Source organism: Pinus tabuliformis, chromosome 9 (genome assembly GCF_031772625.1).
Source record: "Pinus tabuliformis cultivar Carrire ecotype Pingquan chromosome 9, CPIR1, whole genome shotgun sequence".
NCBI lineage: Eukaryota > Viridiplantae > Streptophyta > Pinopsida > Pinales > Pinaceae > Pinus > Pinus tabuliformis.
The window spans coordinates 500,683,521-500,707,921 of NC_142307.1; positions in this window are offsets into that span (position 1 = coordinate 500,683,521).

Consider the following 24,401-nt stretch of genomic DNA (forward strand, 5'->3'; position numbering starts at 1 on the left):
TTTTTGCATGTGGTTTTAAAGCATCTCGGTCTGGTTATGCACTAAATGTATCTTCTTCTTCTCATTCTCATGAGTGAATCATTGATTCTGGAGCTTCTTATCACGTGGAAAAAAACAAAACCATGTTTTCTTCTTTAAATGATTGTAACACCAGAAATATATATGTTGGTGATGATAGATCTCTTAGTGTTGTAGGAACTGGAACTATTCATCTAGACAATGGTCAATTTAATGATGTTTATGTGTTCCAACCTTATCGTGGAACCTTCTATCTCTATATCATATAACTCATTCAGGTGAAGGTAAAATCGTTGAATTTTCATCTCACAATCTTGTAATTAAGGACCTAAGAGATCCTAGATAGATTTTAGCTATCGGCATTGCTGATGATTCTACAAGGTTGTATATGTTTAACAACTTTGGGTAATCAACTCCTCCCTCGGTATTTTTTTTCTTATAATTATTATGTGAGAAAACTTTGGCATGAGTGATTTGGTCACTTGAACTATCGCTCCATTCAAAATCTATGTAAAGAAAATATGGTGACAGGTCTTCCTATGGTATCTTGCAGATATGGTGTTTGTTTCGGATGTGTACTCGGAAAATATCATTGGGATATTTTTGAAAAATGTGCCTCTTGGCATGCCTCATCCCCTTTACAACTTGTGCATAGTGATTTATGTGGTCCACTTCCAGTTGTTTCAGTCTCTGGCTACAAGTATTTCTTAACTTTGATTGATGTTTTTGTTGAGAATAACAACAAGAAATGTCAAAAATGGATATGATAAAAATAGCATTCAAAATATTCCAATTTTAATTTGTCCTTGAATTAAAATTGAGAATTAAAATTCGAATTTAGTCTCACCATCTGCTTGAAAAATAATTAATTAATTCATCTTGGATTAATTAGTTGGAGGAATTCAAGCTAGAAGTCTTTGTGAAGTCATGCAACATTTATCGCTTAAATTAAGGAGATTATCCCTTTATTAAGGAGATAACAATGAATTATAATTGATTTGTAATTAGTTAGCTTAGTTAACTGAGTTATGTCCAGTTAAATTAGTTTCAAACAGTTTGAGGAACTAATTGTGAGTTCAGTCAGTTGATGCATGCATGCATGAAACTAGTGTACTCCAGATAATTGAAGATTCTCTCATAAATAACTCATGTATGTCTATTCAGAGAAAGACCCAATTGATATTAAAGACAATGATAGTTTACTATCAGTTGCATGAGTTTTCCTATAAAGGAAACTCATTGATGAAGAAGGAACAAAGTTCCTTGAGGATTGCACAGTTTTACAAGGTGTGAGATCTGTGTAAGTGATCAGGGTTACACTTGGTAACAATAGGATCACCCAGGAGAAACTGCACAAGTAAATAGGAGGCTTGGAGGGAAGAGAAGAAGGTTTGTGAGAAGCCTTATTTTCCTATGAGCATCTAGGAGGATTGTACTAAGAGCTGGCTAGCTGTGAGAGATAAAGATTTGTGTAATTCTGATATATTTCCACCTTGTATGATAATATAGATAGCGATTTTTTTAGCTGAGGCTTTCCCCAGAGTATTCTTCTATGTTTCATGTGTATTGATTCTTCTTCTCTGTTATATGTTTTCTACTTGATCTTTCTCAAATCTATTAAGGTTCCATAAGTTTGATTGTAGAAGTAGATTAAGTATTTTTATTTAGTTATATTGCATAATCAAGTTAATCTACAATCAAAATTTCCACATGGTATCAGAGCAAAGGTTATCATAGCTGTGAACAGTATGCAAAGAAAGGAATTTGAAGGTTGAAGTTTAGGATTAAAGCTACAAATCAAATTCATCTCATACTTCAGGTTGGTCAATGGCATTCTATGGCTTGAGACTCGAGTATGCCTTGGATGGAAGCTCAAATTACGTGGCATGGAAAGATCGCATGGAATCTATATTAGAAGACAATGGTTTGAAGGATTTCATTGATCAAGAAATCCCCAATTCAGATGCAGCTAATGCACAAGGATTGGTTGAATGGAAGAAGTGTGTGGCGAGGGCGAGATGGATCATCCTAGAGGGAGTTTGAGACCATATTGTCTCGAGTCTCCATGGGAAGGATACTCCATATTCAATGTGGAAGGCATTGAATGACCTCTACCAGAATAGTAGTGACCAGAGGAAATTGGTGCTCAAGGACAAGCTTCGAAGAATAAAGATGGATAACGGCGATATTATTTCTACATATCTCAACAAGCTCACCACTTACAGAGATGAGCTTAGCAGTGTGGGAGTAACTACTGCTGATGATGATATGGTGAGCCTCATTCTTCTTGGCCTTCCAAAGAGCTAGAATAACTACTAGGAGTATGTGAATGGAAGGGAGAAACTGCCGAATTGGGAATGATTGTGGTCGGATCTCATGCAAAAGGAGATCAGGACGAGCACATGAGATGGTTCTTCATCCAAGGATGAAGAAGAAAATCCAGCCTTAGCAGGTAAGGCAAGGAAAGGGAAGGGGAAGGCATCCCATTCCGAATTGAATTCTTCTCATGGAGGGAAGAAGTTTGACAAGTCTAAAGTGAGATGCTTTAATTGTCATGAGATGGGTTATTATGCGATTAATTTCCCATAAAATAAGTCCAAGAAGGGATCCTCGGATGCATCTAAAGGTGAGGCATTAGCCTCTCAGCTCGAAATGAAATTTACTCTCATCGCATGCAGGGTTTCATTGATGATAGGTTGTGGTTTCTTGACAGTGGAGCCTCATTCCACATGACCGGCGATAAAAGTTTATTTAGTACCTTGGAGGAGAAAGACCTCAAGATGTGCATAGAGATGGGTGACGATGAAAAGTATAGTGTTTCAGGAGTGGGCACGGTTGCTTTTCGGAGGGAGCATGGACAAAGGATATGATGTTGTCTTCAGTAAAGGAAACGTTTTCCTTAAACACATCACCATGAGACAGGTGAAATAGATCGGTTCGCGAGTTAAGAATCTGTATGATCTTGAGGTTCAATATGCATGTAAAGCCTTGAGGAGCAAGGAAAATGTTAGAGACTTGGTGGTTGAGAGGGAGAGTAAATTACCTCTCAACATACAGCAATAGAAGAAGTCTCAAACAATTGTGGAAGAGCCACAATTAGAGATGTTGAGAGGAGACCAAGTGGAGGCATCCACTCATGCAGAGACCTCCAATAGGGGGAAATTTCAAGCCATGTCAGTGGAGGGATCACATGCAGCCATACCTCCAGGTGTGAAGTGGGGTGATGTGAAGTGATAGTACCAAGAAGGTTGAAATTAGGCAGGGTCCACTGGGAGGTCTTATCTCATGGATTGTACCTTGCTACCGAAGCCCAAAGTACATAGTAGCGGGAGGAATCAATGGGATTGATGTATTCATAGATCAAAGTGATAGAGGCTACAACAGTCAGATAGTGAAGAGTGTAGAGAAGGATTGACAACAGTGTAGAAAGGATGAGTTAGCGGAAGCGCAAAGTTTTCAGTAGACAAATGTAATAGCAGTCAGAAACCTTGATGACAGATGCATCATTCTAATTTACATTGGATGTTTTTCTTGTTCCTGGAGTTGTTGGAGCAACAACACTAGGGAGAAGTGTTGCATGCATAACATTCCAAAGGTCCAGGATCGGGATTGAGTTGAATTTCATTCTTGTTGAGAGGGAGTGTTGAGAATAGCAACAAGAAATGCTAAAAATTGCATTTAGAATATTCCAGTTTTAATTTGTCCTTGAATTAAAATTGAGAATTAAAATTCGAATTTAGACTCACCAGCTGCTTGAAAAATAATTAATTAATTCATCTTGGATTAATTAGTTGGACAAATTCAAGCTATAAGTCTTTGTGGAGTCATGCAACAATTATCCATTAAATTAAGGAGATAAGAATAATCTATAACTGACTTGTAATTAGTTAGCTCAATTAACTGAGCTAAGTCAAGTTAAATTAGTTCCAAATAGTTTGAGGAACTAATTGTGAGTTCAATCAGTTAATGCGTGCATGCATCAAATTAGCGTACTCTAGATAACTAAAGATTCTCTCATAAATAACTCATGCATGTCTATTTAGAGAAAGACCCAGTTGAGATTAAAGACAGGGTTAGGTTACTATCAGTTGCATGAGTTTTTCTATAAAGGAAACTCATCCATGCAAAAGGAACAAGGTTCCTTGAGGATTGCGCAATTTTACAGGGTGTGAGATTAGTGTTAGACTTGGTAATAGTAGGATCACCCAGGAGAAACTACGCAAGGAAATAGGAGGCTTCGAGGGAAAAGGAGAAGGTTTGTGAGAAGCCTTTTTTGCATGTGAGCATCCAGGAGGATTGTACTGAGAGCTGGCTAGTTGTGAGAGCTAAATCTTTGCGTAATTCTGATATATTTCCACCTTGTATGATAATACAAATAGCAGGGCTTTTAGCTGAGGCTTTCCCCAGAGTATCTTTTGTGTTTCATGTCTATTGATTCTTCTTCTCCATTATATGTGTTCCTCTTGATCTTTCTCAAATCTATTAAGCTTTCGCAAGTGTGATTGTAGAAGTAGATTAAGTATTTTTCTTTAGTTATATTACATAATCAGGTTAATCTATAGTCAAAATTTCTACATATTTCTTGAGATGCACTTTGGTATACTTCTTAAAACTCAGGAGTGAAGTATTTAACATGTTCTTGGCCTTTAAGGCCTTTGTTGAAAAACAATCTAGACATCAAATTCTCAAGCTAAGATCTAATAATGGCAGAGAATATGTTAACAACAAATTCATCAACTTTTGCATTGAGCATGGAATTCAAATACAACATATTGCTCCATATACTACACAACAAAATGGTGTAGCTGAAAGGAAGAATTGCACCTTAAAGGAAATGGCTAATTGTATGCTTCAATCTAAAGTACCTAGTCTTAATTTTTGGGAAGTACAATTAACTATGAAAATTACATAGTAACGTGCACTCCTACTAAGGTTTTAAAGAACATCACTCCAGAAGAAAATCACTTAAGAACATCAATTAAACCATATGTAAGTCACTTTCATTCTTTTGGAAGTGAAGCATGGGCCCATATTCCAGATGAGAAACATAAAGCTTTAGAACCTAAGAGTGAAAAATGTATTTTTGTTGGATATTTTGAATATGTTAAGGGATATAGGCTTATTCCACTTAAGTCCAAAAATTTTATCATTAGAGGAGATGTAAAGTTTGTTGAAAATATATTGGTCTACGAGCCTAGTTCGGTGGATGTGACACCTCTCTCTATCCCTTCTACTTCTGAAAACATTTCTTCTTCAGATGATGACAGCGAGGATGAAAATCCTCCCCCACCTTCTCAGGATCCTCCTTTAGCTCCTCTGCTTCCTAAATGCGTCCATGCTACTTGGGATGTAGAAGGTGCTCTTGCAGGTGATCCTACAGATCAACGACATACACTTTCTTAGTTTGATAGAGCCTCTTCTTTACTGGCTCAAGCTTCAACAAATCGTGATCCTGACAGCTTTGCAGAAGCTTCAGGCCTTCCAGATTCGGATGCAGCTATGAATGAAGAATATCATTCATTATTGGCAAATGATACATGGGATCTTGTTCCTCTTCCAAAGGGAAGAAAACTTCTTAGATGTAAATGGGTTTACAGAACCAAGTTTGGACTAGATGGAAAAGTTGATAAACATAAAGCACGTCTTGTTGCTAAGGGATTTTCACAAGTTGAAGGCATTGAATATAGTGAAACCTTCTCCCCTGTTTCCAAAATGAACTCTATCTGCCTTGTTCTTTCCCTTGTTGCCTCTTTCAAATGGGAAGTCCATCAGATGGATGTTAAATATGCCTTCTTGCATGGGGACTTGCATGAAGAAATATATATGGAACAACCTATTGGATTTATATAAACAGACTCTAGCCTTGTATGCTAGCTTAAGAAATCCTTTTATGGTCTCAAGCAAGCCCCTCGGGCTTGGCATGCCAAAATGGATAGCTTTCTTTTAGATACTTGCCTTTCTAGGTGTCATTTTGACAATATTGTCTACACCAAGAAAGTGGGTAAATATCTTATCATTCTTGTTCTTTATGTTGATGATATTATCCTTACTGGTAGTGATCCAAACCTTATAAACCTTGTGAATTCGAGCCTTAAAAAGAAGTTTGAAATGACAAACTTAGGACACTTACATTATTTGCTTGGTTTTCAAGTCTTGCAATCCAAGGAAGGTATTTCCCTTTCCCAGTCCAAGTATGCATGTGATATTCTATGCCATTTTCACATGGAAGATTGTAAGCCAACCCCTTCTCCCTTTCATTCACTTGTACTTCCCCTGAAGTTGATGCTACCTTATACCGTCAACTTCTGGGAAAACTTTTATATATGACCCATACTCGTTGTGACATTTCCTTTGTTGTTGGCCTTATTTCTCAGTTTATGCAAAACCCACATGAAAGTCATTGGAAAGAAGCTAAAAGAATACTTCATTATGTTTGAGGTACAGTTCAATTTGGGATTCATTATAGTGCATAATCATATCCTCTATTGGTTGGTTTCACTGATTCCAATTGGGCTGGTGACCCTGATGATAGGAAGTCTACTGCTGGTTATGTGTCCACTCTTGGTTCACGACCTATTACGTGGGATTTCAAGAAACAAAGTTCCATTTCTCTTTCTTCAATAGAATCAAAGTATCATGGTGTCGTAGAAGCTAGTAAGAAATCCCTATGGCTTTGTCAGATCCTATCAGAGTTTGGCTTTCAATAGAAACATCGGACTACACTTTGGTATGATAATAAAAGTGTCATTCAACTATGCAAAGATCCATTCCAACATCAGTGCAAAAACCACATTGAGCTGAACATGCACTTCATCAAAAATCTCATTCATGACCATGTTCTTGAAGTTCAATATTTTTCAACAGATGATCAAGTTGCAGACATCTTTACAAAGGCTCTCAGAGAGGAGAAGTTTACTAAACTTCGATTTATGGTTGGAGTTTAGGAAGTTTTCACTAAAGGGGGATAGGATCTAATGCCTCCTTCCTTCTCCTATTATGTCATATTTGTACATCCTTCATTCCTATCCCAATTTGTTCATAATGGGGGATGTTAGGATATTCCAACACATAGGAAATAGTTAAGTATAACTTGGTCTAGTGTAGAGTTAGGTAAAGTTTATTTCTTTACTATGTACTTTTGTAACTTACAATCCAATAGTCACGATCTGTTCTAGACATGAAGTGATCTAATGGTTCATTCTCTCATCGGTATTACCGACAGTTGATCCGTTTCTTAATACCTGATTGGTCCATGATATTTATTTAAAGAGCATGGAGGGTCATTTGTATGGTAACCATTCATGAGAGAAGCTTACGTAAATTTTCGTTCTTCTATTAATAAATTGACTGAAGTGACCTTGTTGGCTCAGGCTATGGACTATTTCCCTCTTTGAGGGTTTTAACCACATCAAGAATACTGGTGTATTGATCTATGATCTATTTGTGAGTGGTGTCCTTTGGTGTTCTATTTGAGGAACTTACCCTGTAAATTCCTATAGCTTGATCCTTGTTTTCTTTTGTTTTCTTTTCCTTCCTTTGCTTGTCCTTGCTTTCATTTTCTTTCTTTATTTCTTCCTCCTCTCGGTGATCTTCTCATCTCTAAAACCAACTCCAAAACTAAACTGAAAAAAAGGCTCCAAACTAATGCTCTTATGTGTTTTTATTATTGATGCCTTTGATTTCTTCATTTTTCCTCTATTTTCCTTAAAGTTCCTCCTCACATGCAACCTGTGACCTTTCATCTCCCTTTTCTCCTATTTCCATTATTTTCATAAATAAATGCCAATAATTTCCACTTTTTCTTTCCAAAGTCTTTACCCATGCCTTTGCTAATTTCCTTAGCCATAATAAACAACAAATGATGCCCACTAGGATGCCTTGCGCAAAATTCATCTTGGAATACATGTCCTGTGAACTTGGTATTATTTTTCCCTTATTAACTTTATTAAATGAACTTTTAACCTAAGGCTATTACATCCATATATGTGATAGAAAAATAAATGATCTCAAATCCTCTTTAGTAGACCTCTCTTTTATGATTCTTCATTCTTCCTTTTCATTAGAGAAATGTAGATCGAATGCATAACTTTTTCTCACAATAGGTCAATTTTGTTGGTATTTAAAGTGGTTTGAGGTTGTACTTTTGAGGCTAACTTGAAGGATTTGAGGAGGCCAACTTTATGGAGTAGTGATAAACAATTTTACATAAAATTTATTTTTCTTCTTTGACATGGAGAGCCCAAGAAGAGTCTAGATTTTAAAATGACTTATGAATGAACCCTAAATCCTTCAATGGAGGCTTGACCTAGAAACAAAAATAATAAAGCATGAAAACCATGCTAAATAATAATAAATTTCATTTTTTTTCTTTTTTACAAATACATTACATCATACAATTATGAAGACCGATACTACTTACATTTCTCAAGACTCCCTCTTAACTAGGGAGGTATTCATAATTTTTCAAGCGTTATAAGGATGACCTCAATTTGAAGTGTTCCAAATCCAAGAAGAGTACTGCAGGATACCATCACTACCAAGGTATCCTCATCAAAGATCCAAGTGTCATGAATAAGGTGTTATCCAAGCATCTGCCACTGTAGGTACCATCAAGCTTCAACCCTAACACCATCCCACACGGATCTAGGTATCATATCCAAGGTCAGAGCTTCAAAAGACCAATGATACCCTCCCTCACCAGGATCTAGGAATCACCAACGGGCTAGCCAATATTCGATCCCGAGTACCATAACTGGCATTTCATGATACTTCATCTCTCCTTCTCATATATATATATATATATATATTTGAGGTAGCTCAAAACTATGGGGTCTTCAATCATTTTAATGCTACCTCATCACAGAATCCAAATACATCTTGACAAAAGCTTCCTTCTTCAACTTATCTACTAGCTCCAAACTTAGCCTCAAAACTTCTTCAAAATATCCCAAGTATCAATCATGAATAACTATTTGTAGTGCTTTAGTTGTTCTTCAATGTCAATCATCCCCATGGTTTTTATATAAAGTTATCAACTAGAGGAGATTTACTTTTCAACCAAGCTCCCTCCCAACTAGGGAGATATTCATTCTCCCTTTATCCAATTTTCTTCTCAATTATGAGGAAATTCCATCAACAAATTTTATTCTTCCATCCCCACAGGCTCTTTCTTTCACATCATTAGTTTGTCGAATAATTTTTACCTTCCAAAACATTATTTCTTCAGGAACATCATTCCTTATAACTTCATATGGCAACAAGGTTATTTATCAATCTATAATTCCATCAATATTCTTACAACTCCCTCCTTCCATCATGCTTGACATCATCATTAGGTAAGTATCTTCAACATCTTATGCACCTGCAAATCTTCAACAACGAGTACAACCAAGCACAAATATATATGTATTGAAGAATGAGGTCAACTTTATCAATAATGGGAGTATCTAGGGTTATCAAAACAATCAAACTTTCGATATTCAAAACCTAAACATAGTTAGGTTATCAAGGGTTACACCTTTTATATCCTAGACTTCTAACAACTTTGCTAGTGTTTTGTCACATCCCCAAGATATCAACACCTAAATCAATTTAGGATTTCAATCACAGTGAAAGAATTTTACATCTAGGGGTTACCTTATCATGCCCTAGAAAATTATATCAATCTATATTAGGGTTTTATCATAGACCCTAGATACAATAATTATATATACAACAACTTGACCAAGCTAGGGTTTCAATCATATGGAAGCACATACACCTAGGGTTTCATTCCTTGGATATTACATTAATTATTACAAGGGTTTTTCCATAAACCCTAATTGACCAAAGCCTAAAAATATATGATTTCATCACATATCCTAGATATCAACAACAAACCCTAAAAGGTTAGGGTTTCATTATAACACCAACAAACCCTAAACATTAAGAGAGTGGGTTTTCATCATATGTTCTAGACTTTTTCCACAAACCCTAAGTGGGTTAGGGTTTCATAGTGAACCCTAAAGGTTAAAGGGCTTCACCAAAGTAGACAAAAGATAGAAAGTATTACAAGGATTGATTTGATCTAAATATCAATCATCCTCAACAACATAAAAATATTTATAGATTTCCAATAGAGGACTTCCTCTGAATCTAGCCACAATCCTTGTTCTTTAGAATATGCCTACAAGTTTAGTCCTTCCAAAATACAAGAGAAAGTATAAGAAACAAAGATAAATATAGATATATGTATATACTAAAAAATAGTACTTATCTATTATGAAAAGGTAGAACTTTCTCCTTGAAGGTCTTCCTCTTTATCATGAAGCATTTATTTTATGTACCTATAGTATTTACTTGACAAGTAACAATAGTATACAATTACAAGAGTATGATAACAAACTAAAGATTCCAAACTCTAAGTCATCTTTCAAGATATCAATTCTAGGGTTTCAAATTCAATTCTAGGGTTTCCAACTTTTCCCTAGAGTATCTACAAACCCTAGAGACTAAAAAGTTTGGGTTTTTATGAGGAGACCAACTATATTAGGGTTTCTCAACTAGATTTTACATGAAATTAGATGCTACAAACTCTAGAACAATAATGAAATTTTTGAAACCGTAATTAGACCTTGTAGAAACAATTGTACGTACCTTATATTATTCTTATCTCATATCTTGTAAGTGACTTATTTTCAATGAGAAAGTTATGCCTTATTTAGTTCTTCCTTGAAAGATGCCATGTTGAGATGCTCTTTCTGCATTGCTTCTTGTGTATTTATAATTCTTACTTCTTGTATCTTTGATGTAATCCTCAGAACTTCATACTATTGATTAGGTGTGGTACGATATCTACAATTATTGGAAGGAAGTTTCAGATCCTTATTATAGATTTCATGACTTATATTGATTTGTAACTATCTACTCTACCATATCCTCATCTTTGGAATAGTGGTTATACACAGAACTATTTTGAACCTCCTTATATGCTAATTTTGTTGAAATTCCTTTCAATCTTGGCCTTCTTACTTTTTTTTGCAATTTTGATTAGAGACATCCTAAATATATATACACTGTTGAGATTGTCATATGACGTTTGATCCAGGATTCTCTTCCTATGGATGCATTTTTAAATTTAAATTACATATAATAGAGCACTTAAAAACCATGGAACATAATCATATAAAATGAATATAAAAGAGCCATAAACACGCATGAGATAAAGACACTAAGATTTGATTACGAATTTCATCCAATTTTGACTACATCTCGAAGCCCTGCTAATAGTGGGGAGGCCTTCATTCATTAAATGGCATGAAAAGATAAGAAGTACAAGAAGATTTTACAAAAACACTCTTATACCTCCAATATAGAAGATAGAAGAAAAATGGAGAGCCCAGCTCTAGAAACAAGCAACACCATTGACTTCCTAGTGAAACATCATGCAAAATTACCTAACCGAATGCCCAATTCTTATAAAAGGGCTTTCTACACCTTCTCGGAACCTTCTGATTTCTGTGGTAAGGTTTCATCCACCTCGTAAGAGAAGGTGTTACTTCTCTTCTCTGTAAATCTACGCTTCTCTATGTTTCTCTCCCTCATATCTCATTGTGTGGATAGCCCAATTTATATGTTGGTGGGCAGGATACTTAACAATCTGGGGAATTTTAACAAATGAAAAGTTTAGCAGGCCATTTCAACAATTGACATATTAGTCCAAAGACAGCCTGTGGGTGTTTTCATTCTTAAACTATTTTCTTCTTAACTCCTTAATCGCACATTAATCCTTAAACCGATGGTTTTAACACAGATAATCAATGCTTTAATCCTTAAATCAGTAGATACACCTGAATCCTTGGCGATAAGAGATCTGCAATAAAGGCGGACCCAATGGGCTATCATCTGCAACACATAGTCTATTAGATCTAACAGAATATCACAAATTACAATGGGTCGGGGTTGAGGGTGATTCTCCATAACGGGCCACTGCATAATGTGAACTTTGATCTATGAACCAGCAAATCTCATGGGTCTTAAAAACCACACCTGAAAAGTCTTAAGAATTTCACCCTATAAGTATATCACATTTGGGATCCATCGTCATATCATAATAGATAGATCTAGGGGTAGTACTATGTACACAGGAATCTGCGCTTAGTGATGTGCGATGTACGATGTCGCATCACACTCCGTCTCTACTCTGGGGACGATTCTTTACTAATTTTCGTTGTGATTTGTGACGTACAATTATTGGATCACACTACTTACCTACTCGGGGGACGATTTGTAAACATTGACCCACCTTCGATCTGCGATTGTGATATCGCAATCGCAACCCAGGGACTGTTGGGGGCTGATTCTTCAACCACAGACCCTTTTGCTTCTATGATCAATGAACTGTAGGTCCAATGGTGTCCTTCCACTTGGCGCTTCCCCATTCGTTGAAGAATCCTACTATGCCATTTTATCTGCCACCTGTCAAACTCAAATTTGTACTTTGACTTGCTCTAACTTTGTCATATGAGTTCGGATTCGAGTTTGGTTCACATCATTGGAATCAGGATGACAAGCACTTTGATATGATGCTAAGTTTATTGAGATTCTTCCACTTTGAGTTTTGAGCCTTTTTACCATGTCACTGGTACTTTAGAGATCCACCTGGATCAATCCTCATGGATCCTCTTGGATCAATACTCTTGGATCCTCCTAGATCAATCCTCTTGGATCCTCCTCGGTCAATCCTCCCCATTAAGAGAAGATGTTGGTCCTCCAAAAACATTAAATAATCTGCAACTCCTCTACACATTGTCTACACCACAATTGTCTTAACAGGTCATCCTTCCTTCTCCTTCACCTTTGTCGTTAGGAACCATAAGTGATGAGTCGACACCTGCATTCCCTGCAAGCCTGTAGTACAATATCTTGGAAATTACATGTTTCGCTATATGACCAAAAATGAGCTAAGCATCCAATACTTGCCATGAGTTTATAACACATACTTTGTGGTCAAGTTTACATAAAAATGGAAGAAATACCCAAGCTATCAATACAAGGCCAAACATCATTGTTGCTTCAACAGGTGATGGAAAACACATCATTGCTGCAACACATAATCTACAAAAATAAGGCAAAACACTATTGTTGCTTCAATAAGTGGTGGAAACACATCATCACTTTCATAGTTTAAAATGCAACACAAAATAATGCCAAATATCATGGTTGCTTCTACAAGTGATGGAAAACACATCATCACTACAACACATTATTTACAAGAAATATGACCATGACATTCTACCACACCTAGAAAGATCATTTCTCACTTATTGAAGTGAATGGGACATCTCCTTGTGGGGCATTCGTCGGTTGAAAAATTATTTCACGTGGTTCTTGCACGGATGCTTTGTCCTTGCGATGCTGCTCTAGATGGACCCTCCAACACATGGCTCTTTGATGAACACCTTTGTCACGATGACTACAATGAGTCTTCTTCCTCCAGATCTACTTTACCTTCTTATTTTCCTACTATTGAGAGGGCCTTTCATGCCTCATCCTCTTTCGTGTTTCCATTCCTTTCAAGCACTCAGAAAACACATGGTTATGAAATCCGTAAAAACTGCAAGTTTTTCTATGCCATGATTTTCATTCATTATTAACAATACATTTGTAATCAAAATGAACATTACAATACTAAGACTTGTTATACCTTTCCTGTTGGTATCTGGTACGATCATGGAAACAATAGTTTCCCCAGCTCTTTCTCTGAAATGCATACTACCATAATATGATGGTGATGTGTTCCCATCATCCTCTTTCCTTGCAGTTTCAACAATATTGTGGAAGCTTTTGACATCTTTGAGTACTATCCTTCAGTACACCCCAACCTTGCGAATCAAGGTCTTTCCTCAACCTCCAATCGCTGAGTTATGCCTTGGCCATTAACACCAAGTCCTTATTCTTCCTTGTACCTCATATCTGTAAGGAGTCTCATGTTTGTCCCTGTAATGGATATCTCCAAATTTCCAACAGAAATTATACTATGTGAGTATGAAACTGAAGAGAAATCAACATCTTTTACCTCCACTATCGATTTGGAAACAACTGATGAGGGCTTCTCATCTTCTGTCATGTGTGGTTCACTGGTTGTTTTGGCACATTCCCTAACCTCCTTCCTGACATACCCAAGTCCTTCCTAATAGGGTAATTCCTCTACTTCAATGGGGTTTATGATGCCCTTGCCATTAATGTCGAGGCCCTTCCCCTAATACCCCATTCTCTTTAACAGTTTGGACCTAATTCCTGTAGTATGGTTTTCAAAAATGGCAAAATCATCATCAAGAAACATACATGGAGTTGAAGAATTGATCTTTACCTCATGGCAGTCACGTTGTTGCCTTTCCAATGCCTCATCCTTAGCTTGCAGCTGGCATAGAAACCTATGTTTCTCCTCTTTCTCTTCCTGTAGAAGCCTCCTTAATTCAAAAATATCTTCTTGAAGACCTTGGCCATTGCGCTTCAACTCTTCCAGGTTCTCTTTCTCGTTTTGTAGTAGACTTCTTAATGTAGTGTTCTCTTCTTCAAGTCTCTGATTAATCTCCTCATTCGAGGAAGTCGATGGAAAAGATGCGTAACCACCGAAAGATGTGGATGTTGCATCGCTCTCCAATCTCTCTATCTCCTCCTCTTTTCTCTTCTCATATGCACCATACATGATGTTCACCATTTTAGTCATTCGCAGGAAGGCCTTGTGCATTTCTTTATCATTCTCCATAGTTGCACACTCAATCATTCACACTCACAATTCTTAACAGCAATAAGACTGCTTATCTTCCCAGTGAGTTTCAACATCCGCCATGTCTCCTCTTAGTGATGCACATCCTTTGAGGCTTATTTCTGGTTAGCGTATTCATGCAAATTCGCATCAACTAATCCCTACTCTGATACCCATTGATCCAAGATGCTTTTGTTATGGATGAATTATTAAATTAAATATAATAAAGCACTTAAAAACCATGGAACATAAGCATATAAAATGAATATAAAAGAGCCATAATCACATGTGAGATCAAGACACCGAGATTTTATTACAGAGTTTACCGAATTTGGACTACATCTCCAGGCATTGCTCAGTAGTGGGGAGGCCTTCATTCATTAAATGGCATGAAAAAGGAAGAAGTATAAGAAGATTTTACATAAGCACCCTTATATCTCCAATATGGAGGATAGATAACAAATGGAGAGCTGAGATCTAGAAACAGACAACACCACTGACTTCCTCACAAAAAATTGTGTATAATCGCCTATCCAAACACCCAATCCCGATAAAATGGCTTTATACACCTTCTCAGAAACTTCTGATAACTGAGGTAAGGTTTTGGCCACTTTCCAGGAGTAGGTTCCACTTCTTTGGTCTGTAAATATACGTTTCTCTTTATTGCTCTCCCCCCTCTCTCACTATGTGGATAACCTAATTTATATGTTGATCAGTAGGATTCTTAACAATCAAGACAGTGTTAACAAATGACAAGTTTAGTAGGTTGTTTCAACAATCGGCATATTAGTCTAAAGACAACTCACAGGTGTTTGCATTCTCAACATAGAAAATCCATCGGAAAGCAGTTCCTATAGACTATTTTCTACTTAACTCCTTAACCGCACACTAATCCTTAAACCAATGGTTTTAACACAAAGAATCAATGCTTTAATCCTTCAAGTGGCAGACAAACCTGAATCCTTGGTGATAAGCAATCTGGGATAAAGGTGGACTCGACGGGCTATCAACTGCAACACATAATCTATCAGATCTAACAGAATATCACAAATCACAATTGGTCGAGGCCAAGGGTGATTCTCCATAATGGGTTGCTGCGTAGTGCAAACTGTGATCTATGAACTGGCAGACCCAAATGGTCTTAAAAATCATACCCTATAACTGTATCGCATCCTATATCCATCGGCATATGGCAATCGGTGGAGCCAGGGGTAATACTATGTACATGTGACTCTGCACTTATCAATGTGCAATGTGTGATGTCACATCACACTCTGGCTCTGCTCTAGGGCCGATTCTTTACCGTTGTTCCTTGCGATGTGTGATATGAGATTATCGCATCACACCTCTCCCCTACTCGGGGGGCAAGTTGTAACCATTGACCCGTCTTCGATCTGTGATTGCAATATCACAATTGTAAACCGGGGTCTGTTGGGGGGAGATTATTTAACCACAAACCCTCTAACTTCTACAATCAGCGAGTTGTGGGGCCAATAGTGGCTTGTTATTTGGCCCTTCCTCATTCACTGAAGAATCCTTCCATGTCATTTTCTTTGCCACCTGTCCAAGTCAAACTTTTACTTTGATTTTCTCTAACTTCTTCGTATGAGCTTGGATTTGAGTGGTGTTCGCATCGTTCGAATCAGGATGATGAGAACTTCAATCTAATGCTAAGTTTATCGGGATTCTTCCACTTTGAGTTTTGAGTCTTTTTACCATACCACTTGTACTTTAGAGATCCACCTAGATTGATCCTCCTAGATCGTCCTTGATCAGTACTCTTGGATCCTCTTGGATAAATCCTCTTGGATCCTCCTGGATCAAGGTTCCATCTTATCTAATCCACATTGAAATGTGTCAACTATAGATTTACTGGTAAGACCAAATATATTATTTTAGTAGTTATGTCAAGTCCAGTCTCTTTATTGTTAGTTGTATCACTGTGTTGTCATCCTACAAGAGGTCAAATGTATTATGGAGCCAGGAGATGATATTGTGGAAGCACTTGAATAGGCCAAATATATATCTTAATCAATAGGGCCGAAATATGTCACTGTAGTATCTCATATATAGCTTATTATTCCTCCTCAACCTTAGAGATAAAAAAAAAAGTCCCAAACAAAGTTTCCAAATCACAAAGACAATGAGTTTCCAATAGGATACAATACCATATTCACATGTGGCCTAGAAGATAAAATGATATTCCTTGTACTTTTTGTATCACTTTGCATTTTATTGAAGTGGCCTACCTCATAGTTTTGATACCATGTTGGAAAATCATAAGGGTAGAAACATTTTTGTTCTTTGATAATTACTTGTGATATACTTTAATTCTTATTTAATATTTTTTGTCTTATTTTACTTATATTCATCAAGCAACTATCAAAAGAGTAAACGCGTGAAGATCAAGGACACAATATGTAGGCACGCATCTAGAGAAAAACACCTCTTTGAGGAAAAATCCCAAAAACTCTTCTCTTCGTCAAGAACCAAATCAAATGAGAGAACTCATACCTTTAGATATATACTCTCCATCCATCTAGCCAACCTTCAACTCTAGTCCATTTTCACAAGTGAAAATAGTTCAACTCAACAAGTAACTTTGACCTTTATGCAGCACTGAAATTTTTCGTCCTCTTTGTAATTGTTCTTTGGTCCTTTCTGTAGTTGTACTTCATTCCTTTGTGACTACACTTTGGTCCTGTACAATTGTAATTCAGTCCTTTGTAACTATACTTTGGTCTCATGCAACTGTATGTCGGTCCTCTACAATTGTACTTTCATATGTGTGGCAGATAGATATTAAAGGATCTAGACTCCTCTTTAGTAGACCTCTCTTTTAGACTTCTCTGTTCTTCCTTTTCATTAGAGAACTGCGGATTGAATGCATAATTTTTTCTCACAATAGGTCAAGTTCATTGGTCTTTATAGTTGTTTGAGTTTTTACTTTGAGGTCGACTTGATGGAGAAGTGACAAAAAATTTTAAATAAAAATTATTTTTTCTTCTTTGACATGGAGAACCCAAGGAGAGTATAGATATTGAAAATGACTTATGAATTAACCCTAAATCCTTCAATGGAGGCTTGACCTAGAAAAAAAATAATAAAGCATGAAAGCCATTATAAATAATAATAAAATTCATTTTTCTTTCTTTTTGATAAGTACATTACATCATACAATTATGAATATCGATACTAGTTACATTTCTCAACACATGCCATAATAGTTTAGAATATTCCAAGAATATTTCCCTAGAATATACTCTAGAATATTCTCCAAAACATTTCTTCCGATCTGGACCCACGTGGGACCCCTGTCGGACTACCACCTGTCGACTGACCATTGTTTTCCTCTCAGTGCTTGCGGCTTCCTCTTGCCATGCAAATGGGACCAGTTTAAATACATGTTCATAGGCAATTTTAACAAAGTTCAATGTTGGTGCAATAGTTGGTATGTATAAGTTAAGGTATTTGTGGTTGGGGGAGGTCCTAGGGTCAAACTCATGGGCCTCCTCTTTTGGCCTAAACACAAAATTATTTGTTAATAAAGCAAAATGAAATAGAATTATTTTGATTTGTAGTTTATACGAAACAACCATATGTATAAACCAAAGTAGAATGGAGGTTGTGTGCATTCCAAGGCCACTTGGGCTTAATTTTAGGTTCCCGATGGCACCATGTGATTAGGCCACATATAAATCCCTCATTGGCCAACATCATTACACAATCGATAAGCATGTCAGTTCCACGTCAAAAGTTAGTCATCTTGTCAGTGCCACATGTTCAAACCATGTGTTGCCACATCACCTGTTGTGGTCCCACATGTTCATTGTACTTATTCAGTGGTTTTACATATGGAAACCTATGGGAGTGCCATGTAGAACCCTATAGGTTGACAAACTTTTTTATTTTGTTGTTTGGTCCAAAATTTAGATGAGCATATCTTCCTCATATAGACTTGGATTGAGGTTTTGTTCATGTCATTGGAATCTTCTCGATGAGATCTATGACTTGGATCTAGTTTTTCTTAGATTTTAGGAATTCAAATTTGTATAATTTTGGGATCCTCTTGGATCATTAAGAATATTCAACATTTTCCTGAAACTTTTGTTAAAATTGAAACAAATCAACAAAATAATGGCAAGTAAATGCACTTTGACTACGAAGCGAGTACTATAGTCACTAGGAAGGTAGGGACTAAGAAGATAAATAGTTGAAAGTATCATAGTCCCTTCCTCTACTTCTAATTAGGTTGAATGCATGTGTGGAAAAAATAACACAAAGAATGCAAATTTTTTTCCGCACACATCTTAGTTCCCTCCTCCACGAAGGTAACTCATTGTTGTACGTGGAGTGTGAAGAGATTTCATTGTGGGGTGTCTTCTCTGCACTCTGCATAATGAGAAATATTTCACACAATTCATGCATGGACTCTTTTTTCGTGATGTAGCATTAACCTATCAGCTAGTACAAATAATATTAATTCATTAAAAAACAAAACATAAAACTATTTCCTGGTGAAAAATAACAATAATTCACGATGACTATGAATTCAATAGTGTGGACTTGAGTGTAGTTTTTTATCATAAAATTACTATATGTTTCCATAGGGCCACATGCATCACTTTTTGTTGTAAATCCTTCAACAAGAATAAGACATGCCTCAATATCCTGAACGACATAAATGCCATGTATAGGGTTTCAGGTGACGAGGACATTGTGAGACTTCAAGTAGTTTACAACAATTCGTAGAATATACATTTAGTTTTGAAGTTATGCAACCAAGGAGTTCTGTCGAAAAACTCTATACTGAGAGTGTTAATATTTGGAGCACTGGAATGTGGAATGGAAAGTCATTCAATAGGGGCTCGAGATCGTTATGCGTAGTGGGGAGGTGTCTTGGCACTTCGCATAATAAAATCCACCTCCGCACTCCACATTCTCCTTTGACTTTGGATACGAGACGCATCTCATATTTCTTCTGCATGCCTCAATCAAACACACTTATAGAGAATAGCAATTGGTGGCGGTCATATACATACTAATATGTTTATTTATTTAAAACCTTTTGTGCTAAATATGACAGAACTGTGAAGTATTAAGAGCTCATTGATAGCATTTAAAAGAAAAAGCATAAAAATGATTGAAAATATGCGAGTTAAAAAGAAAACTAAACTCATATGCTACTTTTAGTCCCCATGTAAACGATTACATTTCCAAGGAATCTAAGGTTGGATCCATTGTCCATGCACGAAGATTTTAATTTTAATAACACATTGAACCCAAATTTAAAAAGTGTAATAAAAGTGTTTGCATATAATTTAAAGGGAAATAAACTCTTTCTTATCTCCATCTATGGTTAATCATGAAGAATCTAATCTTGGATCCATTATCCATGCACGCTGAATTTCATCTAATATCACTCTATAAAAAAATTTAAAGATTGTGAAAATCTGCTGCGGAATAAAGTTTTAATTTTGAATATAATTTAGAGGAAAGTAAACTATATCGTATTAATCCATGTCTTCAAAGAATCCATTACCCATAATGAATCCATTACCCATAATTTAATTGTATGGTGTCTGGAGTAGAACAAGCCTTGTCACGCTTCCTTTTGATAATTATTCTCCATCCAAATTCTTGTATTTGAATTATCAGAGATGTCGCATATATTGATATCATGATATAAATTAGCGATTTAACATAGCCTTGGAGCAATCATTGTGCGGAGTGTGGAGTGACTTAACACATGCTCAGGATTATTGTGCGAAGTGTGGAGGTGGATTCACACTCCACACAATGAATGTGACCTTTGCACTCCACATTCTCCTTTGAATTTGGATATTAGACAACATTAGATAGAGTTAATATTTTTTGAGACATTATAATTAATTATTATATATTAATTAATTCAATGGAGTTAGGAGTGTGTAGATTATAATGAAATTCTCCCCACTTCCACCCATCGTAAATCTTTGTAAAAGATAATGATCTTTGTAAAAGATAATGATTCATTGCAGTGAACATCCACTCGTTGATTTATATTTTGCTTTTTATTATTTTAAAATAAAATATTTTTTTTGCATATTTATGTGAGTGTTTCTCTATAGTTTGTATATTATAATTAATTATCGTTAGAAATGCGAGAGTGCAGAGAATGGTGATTTCTCTACACTTCTCTACATTCCCGCACTTCCCTTATTGTAAAATTTTGTAAAATATAATAATCCATTGTAGTGAACATCCACTTGTTGTTTGATCAATTGCCCGAATACATCGATCTAATTGATGGTGACTCCCTTGCATAGAACAATGAAGAGCTCCATAACCTTTGCATCACTCTCAAGGTAATTTGTAATTATGTCACTTCTTCTCACAGCTACGTATCCTTCACAGTTGATCAACACGTCCATCAAAATCACGTAAGACATCACATAATTTATTTCCAATTCCTTGCACCCCTCAAAGGCGACTAGGTCGAGTACCTCTATGTGGTCCATGATATTGATCAGAGGAAGAAAATTTGTGGCATTGTTGGCCTCAAATTTAATCTTCTTTATGCCTCCATTTAATTTCATGAATTTGATCCCAACATTTCATAATTATACTGCACAAGAGATGTGCATGATGTCACGCACTCTGCACTTATACAAACAGTGGCATCCAGTGAGCTTGTGGAAGTGCCACTGCTTGCCGATGCGCAGAGTGTTTCATGTGCTCGGTGGGACACTCTACCTTCATTTCTTGCCAAATATGACTTCAGCCACTATGACTTTACGAGAGACTTAGTGAGTTTTTCAATACTTCACTCAAGATTGATCTAACAATGTCCCATCGTCCTATCTGAACTCACCACTGGGACCCTTAGAATATTAGGTTCAACTGACTCAATGGCCACCTTGAGTTAGCTTCTTCCTTCATATTTTATTTGCAAAGATGTAAAACTTACTAATCTCGCTCTTATCTCTTATTAACGATTAAGATATGTTTTATAAATTACAGGTATTTAGTTAATTTCTTAAATAAGAACCTTTCATTAAGTGACAACGAAGAAACTATACTTCGTTAAATAAATATCATTCATCGATTTCAATTTTTTTAATCAAAAGAAGAATTAATCAATCGCTTATGTAAACAGAGATTGCATATCAGATGCATATATTTAAGGAACGGACATATGCGGCCAATCTATTCTAACGAATATAAAGACAGAGTTATTCTATGAAAGAAGGAAGAATCTATTTAATGAGAACTTAATTGAGAATTCTATTTTAGGAAAGAATTTAAACTATGTTCTAAAGAAGCATTTGAATTCCATTCTAAGGAAAATAAACATAATCTTATCTTGTGAAAACGAGAAGATGTTATTCTAGGAAAGATAAATTTGAAATGACAGTTATCTATAAGATCAAAGTAAAATTGAATTGGCTGGTGTGCATGTACAAAGTTCACAATTCATTCATGCCTTCGCAATATCTATAAATCTGAGGCTAAAATAAATGCAGAGGTAAAAGACTAATAACAAGAAGCAATTAACAAATGTTTTTGTTATTTTTCATATCTTTATTCAATTGCTTGTATTTTCATAAGAGTAAGACTTAAATGAGTAAAAGACAGTGCGTAAATGAAAAAAGAAAATTAGACCATTAAATGAAATACTTTAAAGAAATCTTGCAGAAAGTAAACATAAGCGGAACTAATCTACAACGTACTCAATAAGGGTCCCTTTTGAGGTGCATGAGGTATGGAAAAGTCAGATAATTTACTGATCAAACACCAATTCGGAGAATTTACTGAAGCGCAACCATAAAAGAGAACAGTATTAATTGAGAAGTGCGTGTATAGTCAAAAGAACTTCATTTTTATTTAAAAATAATAACAAACATTTTATAATATTTTAAAATAACTATCCTAAGAAATAATTACTATAAGCTAGATCTAAGAAATGACAATTTAGTCTTTGATTTCCATTGAAATTCTGATTCACATGATTCACTATCAAGGAAGTGAATCATGTGAATAAAAATATGATGTTATTTCATTTCTTCTGTTCCTTTAAGATCACACTTACTTGATACTTTTTTCTGATTCCAAATATTCTGAAGACGTCATATCATTAGAGAAATTTTGAGGTTTAAAATAGGTCTCCTAAGGAATATTATAGAATAATGGTGGAAATAATAAAATAAGAGATTGCATCATCAAATTTTAGAGTAAAAATAAATCAACTTGTATTTTCAACTTATCTCCCTACAGTTTAACTCAATTTTAGAGTGGGAACAATTTTTGGATGCATAATTTAATTCATCATCCATGGAGTATCCGTGTTTCATATTTTTGATGGACCTTGCTACATGAAAAATGAGAAATATGTGGAAAAACATGATTGCAATCACATTTTTCATGTATTTCTCATTTTTCATGTAGCAAGGTCCATCGAAAGTATGCAACATGGGTACTCCTTGGATAAGGAATTAAATTCTACATCCAAAAAGTTCTCCTACTCGAAATTTGAGTAAAATTGTAGGGAGATAAATTGAAAAAATGAGTTGAAAAAATAGTTTCTTTTAATCTTTTTACCCTTTTACTCCAGAAATGGTGAATCATCTTCCATGGTTGACATCACCATCTTGAATCCTACTGGTTCCTAATAAAGCTTATTTTGGTTGTACATTTTTGTTTTGAGGCCCATTTTAGGCCTAAAATTTTCTATGATACATAATTTTACGAGTGGTTTGATTTTGTTGTTTCAGTCAAATAGGATTCTTTTTCTCATGCCCAATAGGTGGAAATCCATGTAGGAACCATTTGGAATATTCCCATGTGATTTGGTTGATTTGTCTTCTATGGGATTTATTCAAACCTTGGATTCAACTACAAAATATTAGTGTGGCTACGGATTGTTTCAAATTATATAACTCATGTGAATTAAGCCAAATTTACAAAGAAAAACATTTAGAATTGAGACAATATTGCACCTTTACCTTATTGATTATTTATGTAGCTATGATGCCTTTTGATTTCAAAATAGTATTGTAGTGATGTGACGATAAGTGGTAAATGGGTGAAAGGGTAGGGTAACAAACTATCAAAAATATGCAATTGTTGTGGCCCAACATTTGCCCAAGCATAGGGTTTTGCATGTGCACATGCTCCTGTTGGTAGAAAAATTTCAAAATTGTAGTAGCATTTGATCTTTTAAAGAATTGTTTCAGAGGCTTTGATTAAAATGTCCAAGTTACTCTAAACTCCTTTCTTCTACATAGAAACCAACCACCTGGGTTTCTTCACCGGTATTTTGGCCTTTAATCCTTTATGTTGGAGCAACGTGTTGTCCTTCTTGAGTTTTAAATTCTTTTGGTACCAATGATACATTCATTTGAGCATTTTGTCATTATATTCTTTGAGAAACTAATTTTACCCTTTCACGTGATTTTCTAGTATTTCAAGTTCACTTACCTCCTCCTTTAGAATTTTAATAATTTCTTCCTCCATATGGAAATGAATACTTCCATCTTCTATAAGGATATTGAATATTGGAACATCATCATTGAAATTATGTTCAAAGGAAGGATTTAACTCATTCTAATGTGCTTCTTTCTCTAATTATTCAAAATAATCATAAGCTTTTTTG